The sequence below is a fragment of the Austrofundulus limnaeus genome, unplaced genomic scaffold (genome assembly GCF_001266775.1).
Source record: "Austrofundulus limnaeus strain Quisiro unplaced genomic scaffold, Austrofundulus_limnaeus-1.0 Scaffold259, whole genome shotgun sequence".
Lineage (NCBI taxonomy): Eukaryota > Metazoa > Chordata > Actinopteri > Cyprinodontiformes > Rivulidae > Austrofundulus > Austrofundulus limnaeus.
Window position 1 is genome coordinate 655,782 of NW_013952661.1, and position 5,753 is coordinate 661,534.

A 5,753-nucleotide genomic window follows, 5' to 3' on the forward strand; every position below is an offset into this window, starting at 1 on the left:
GATACACAATATACATCCATGATACGATACACAATTTACATCCATGATAGGATGCAATACACAATATACATCCTTGATACGATACACAATATACATCCATGATACGATACACAATATACATCCATGATACGATACACAATATACATCCATGATACGATACACAATATACATCCATGATACGATACACAATATACATCCTTGATACGATACACAATACGATACACAATATACATCCTTGATACGATACACAATACGATACACAATATACATCCTTGATACGATACACAATACGATACACAATTTACATCCATGATAGGATGCAATACACAATATACATCCTTGATACGATACACAATATAGATACACAATACGATACACAATATACATCCATGATACGATACACAATACACATCCGTGATACAATACACAATAAAATACACAATACACATCCATGATACGATACACGATATATTTGGATGGTTTTTAGTATAGGGATGTTTGCTCTTTGCTTTTGGAACATGATGTTACTGAACTCTTAGTGAACAGGATGTTTCATTTATCATCAAACATTACTTTATTGATCGACTATATTTGATTTATCGTCCAGGTTTTTATAAAAACATAAAATTTTTACAAAAACATAACTTGACTGATTTAAAGTCTCCTTTAGTTTATTGGAGGGTTTTAAAGGTTTCTTCTGACTCGACGTCCAAACTTGAATAAAAATATTTGGACTTGTTATTTTTTGGCTCGTATAAATCAACAGTGATCCTTTTTATTGGAGCAAACAGARGAGTTGGTTTGTGTCAAACCTCTGCCAGAAGATGCTGCTTAATGAAATCATTTTATTAATCCCCAAAGGCTGATTCTTTTGTTCCGCTTTAAGCCCTGGTTGACTTTGATCCCTCCTGTTTGCTCCCGTGGGTTTGCCAGTTCTAAGAATAAGACGTAGATGTCTGTAAAGTTCAGCTGCAGACCAGAAGCAGCTGATTGTGTTTGTGAGCTGCAGCAGAATAAAAACTCTGCAGTCTTGGCAGAAGTAAACAGTCTGATGTTTCCTGTAGTTAATCTGAGAATGTGGAGCAGGTCAGAGCAGCAGCGAGGGGCTGGGAACCTGAACATGACTTCATTCAACCTGCTCTGAAAAGAATCAGAACTAGTTCTGAATGAAACGAAAAGGAAACGGTCATAAAACGACATGTTTTCCTTTAACAGATGCAAATGATCTGCTTGTAAACACGACACGAGTCACAACGTCTTCAGGAGCAACACAATGAGCTTTGTGTGTTTGTGGATGTTGAAGCTCCTCCGGAAGCAGCCGAGGAGATGATCCCGTTTCTGCAGTTCAACTTCAAATACGTGACGAGCAGGCAAACACGAACACCACGTCCGTTAAAGTGGAATGAGCGAAGACAGAACGGGAACAGATTGTCGTAAAAATACCCCCAACATTCAGAGAGCTTCACAAACGAGCAGCCTCGCTGCTGGAGAGGGGTCCTGCAGCTCGGGGGAGTCCTGCAAGCAGCTAAAGCTGTTCAGACCTCAGCCGAAACCAGGAGGAAGCATCAGGACAAACACTGGAAGAATTTTGGGTTTTACAAACATTTCCAATCCCTTAAGATTATAAAACCTTTCCCTCTTAACAAAATGTGATTGGATGATTAAAGGTATTACTATTTTATGAGCCTTATACATAAACAGCAAAATGTTATAATCAACTAATTTATAAAACTTTAATAATTTCAACTGATAAAATAATATATTTGATGGATGACTGTAATGTTTTCTGGTAATAATTCTTTCTTTCTTTCTTTCTTTGCTGGTCTTTGTCCAGTTTTTTGCTGGTCTTTGTCCAGTTTTTGTTGTACTTAGTCCAGTTTTTTGCTGGTCTTTGTCCTTTTTTCCTGGTCTTTGTCCAGTTTTTCTTGGTCTTTGTCCAGTTTTTGTTGGTCCTTGTTCATTTTTCCTGGTCTTTGTTCATTTTTTGTTGTACTTTGTCCACTTTTTGTTGTACTTTGTCCTTTTTTTGCTGGTCTTTGTCCAGTTTTTGTTGTACTTTGTCCAGTTTTTGCTGGTCTATGTTCATTTTTCCTGGTCTTTGTTCATTTTTTGTTGTACTTTGTCCAGTTTTTGTTGTTCTTTGTCCATTTTTTGCTGGTCTTTGTCCATTTTTTGCTGGTCTTTGTCCAGTTTTTGTTGGTCTTTGTTCATTTTTGCTGGTCTTTGTCCTTTTTTTCCTGGCCTTTGTCCAGTTTTTTGATGTACTTTGTCCAGTTTTTGTTGTTCTTTGTCCATTTTGTCCTGGTCTGTGTCCATAATTTTTAGTCTTTGTCCAGTTTTTGCTCACCTTTGTCCACTTTAGAAGTGAATTAGTTGCAGATGTGATCCAGTGAAGTCTAGTGGTTCTTGAGATATTCATGTTCAGGTTGTCTATCTTTCAGTGACGATGGTGCTGAGAATAAAGGAGATAAAACCAGTTTGTCATCCAGCTGTTGGTCTGGATGGGTCAGTTTTTTCTCCTGGTGTCTCCGGCCTCGCTCTCATGTTGCTGAGACAAAAAAGAGTCAGAGTTGCTGCAGACTTGTGGACATTTTTCCAGTGTAGTTTCATTGTGAGAGACCTGATGAAGACAGTTGGACATCATGAGACAAACAGTGAATGTGCAGAAGCTCCAAACGTGATGAGAGAAGTGAAACTACACACTGCTCCAACAAACCAATACTTTGAAGAATAAACAGTATTTTTAGCTGCTGACAGGTTTTTAGGATCACATTTTGACTCGACTCGTCTCCAGCTGTACTTCAGTGGTTAAAACGGTGAACCTTTCTATTAACAGGAAGTGTTTTGTGATGAAGATGAAGAGCTTCATGTTGTTGAGTCTCTCAGCAGAAAAATGTAAATCTGATCATAAAGCTTCAGGATTCAGGTTCCTCTGAACGCTTCAGGCTGCCACATCCAGACAACACAAGTGAACATTAGTGAGCGCCGAGCTCCGCAGCAGATTAATCTTCTTCTGACAGCTGAGATAAAAACTGTAATATTGGTCCTTCCTCTCACTTCAGCTCACATCGTTCTTTAACGGCTTTGTTGGTTTAAAGAAGAGAAGAAGAAATGGTAATGTTGTTTCTGCAGCTGCACTTCATTTCATCCTGCAACCATTTATCACACAACACACACACACACACACACACACGGCTGTTTGAAGTAATCTACTTCAGCTGTGAGAAGTTTAAGCAGAAAACAACAATAACCATTTTTTTCTTATAAAGCCTGTTTAGAGTGAACGTTTGTTCTTCTACTAAACTCAGGAAACATTGGGCCTCGTGCAAGAACATGTTCCTATTTGTAAGAAAAATACGTGTTCAATACGACTGAAGTCAAGATGAAAACACAATTGTTAAATAAAATGAGTTGTGGTAGGGATAAAATCATACAACACCAGAACTCTGAAAACCGAATGAGGTTTAATTTTCACCGGGCTGACAAGGAAAACAACACTGTCCAAAAGCCAGGAAGTACATCTTTTATACATGAATCTTCAATGCCTGAGTTCGCCCCCTACTGACCTACGGCTGAATCACAGGCATTCATCCAATAAACTCAACCTAATGTTATAATTAACGTTTCACTTATGTGTTGTTTATGATTCGGACATGTAACTACTCTATATTAATTAACACATAATAGATTAATAATAGATCAAACATTATAAAAAGGAAACCCTAATAATCTAGTGTTGTGCTTCTAACATCACTACTAATCTGTAATAACTATAAATTTCTTCATATTCTTCTCCTAAATTTCTCTTACTTTTGTTCGTACAAAGGGTTCGTACAAACATGTCGCATCAGATTCAACAAACTCTTCTATCTTCAGGAAAAGTGTGTAAATGAGCTGCGTAAACTGATGAATGTGTATCAGGTGCACGTGCACAAGGAGAGGAGATTAGCATAATTCCCTCCCTAAAAACACCAAATAAGGCTACGTTTCCTGTCCCACATACCAGGAAGTGTTCATTCATTAATGGCATCACAAAGTAAAAAGAAGAACTTTACGAGTTCAGAGATTAAAGTCCTGCTCTCAGAGATCCAGAAAGAAAATCTGTCATTTTTAGCAGCTTCAGCTGTGGAATTAAAGGAGCTGCTTAAAGGAATGAAATGTGTTAATGTTGTGTCTCCTGTGGGTCGTATACAGACACAGAAATAAAAATCTAAATCATATTCATCTCTCTCTAGTCCTGCTCCGCCTTTTCTTTGGTCAAATATTTTTAATTTAAGTGTAAACAACTGTGTTACATAGTTTTCATTTGTTCAGAAGAAGAGCGGTCCCACCTGGCCGTCTCCCCTCCCGACCGTCACAAGTGTCAGATGCGTTTCTGAAAAAAGCATTTTAAAATGTCTTCAGACATCAATTAATGCATAATCTAAGTTTGTTTTTAGTTTGAGATCTTCATATTAATATTGTAGAGTTATACAACAGCATTAAAAGCCAATTTACTTTAACCTAAAACATCCCTAACAGCCTGTAAAAAGTTTGCTAAAAATGAGTATTTTTTACAGGCTGGTTAAGGATGTTTATCGAGCCATATTGTTACACATCCTTTCACATGAACGACGTTCAAATTTCGTACAGCTAGCACTTTCCTTTTTCAAGTTATGACTAAAATTAATTTAAAAAAAAAACGTTACTTCCTGCCGGACTCGACCAAGCTCCTCCCCGCTGCCTCCAGCCTCAAACTCCACCGTCAATCCGACCAATCACCTCTTTCGGGCCATCTCCGCCCACATCAAGACCTCCTCCAATCACGAGCAGGGATGTCTCCACCCACAGGACAACACGTTCTGCAGAGACCACTACTTGGCTCAAAGTGCTTCAGAGTTGTGTTGTACAATAAGCTGTGCTGCACAACGACACTGAGTCACTTTAATGATGCTGAAATGTTCCAGGTTAATGTTTTATCAGACTGATTTAGAGGATAAAATATTCTTAATTACTCTCATGTACCAAACAGGGACAGAAACTGTAATGTTTACGTTTTATACAAGTTCTGATAAAGTCTGATGGTTAAAGTTGTTTTTTAGAACATCTGTTAATCAAACTTTAATAAAAGGTTATTTTACCAAGAGATGTGAAGAACGGATAAAAACACGTTGTGATTAAATTAATTTAATTCAGGAGAAGTCATTTTATTTTAGCTGTTTGTACATCAAAACCTTCAGCTCATTCTACAGAGAGGTGCTGTGGCTTTTCCAGCTCCTACTTTTTAAAATGTTGAAATGAATTCAGCTCACTTTTAAAACCCATCAAGATCTTTTTAAAGCCTTCAAAACATTGTTCTCCTTTAAATCTGCTTCATGCTACTGCTAACTGCTGCTAGCTCTGCTGCTAACTCTGCAGCTAACTCTGCTACTGCTAACAGCTCTATAAGATAACTGTAACTCTGCTAGGTTTAGCTAACACCACGTATTGATATAGTGATTTTTTTGAACAGATGATTTCTATGCACCCCGTCAAAATAAAAGCCAAACACATGATAAAAGTGCACTGACTTCTGGTTTAATCCTGATGTTGATTTAATGAAGCTGCAGTGACACTGTAGCATCCGTCCTGCAGCTCTGACTCTTCTTTTAGCTGCTCTTTATTTTAGCTGCTCTTTATTTTAGCTGCTCTTTATTTTAGCTGCTCTTTCTTTTAGCTGCTCTTTCTTTTAGCTGCTCTTTATTTTAGCTGCTCTTTATTTTAGCTGCTCTTTC

The 5,753-nt window shown here is 37.7% G+C and overlaps 1 protein-coding gene across 1 annotated transcript in view; it reads left to right on the forward strand.

Moving 5' to 3' along the window:
* LOC106526106 (thyrotropin-releasing hormone-degrading ectoenzyme) overlaps positions 1 to 5,753 on the forward strand; it is a gene marked incomplete in the record, with an annotated part of 168,985 nt that overhangs the window by 92,383 nt on the left and 70,849 nt on the right.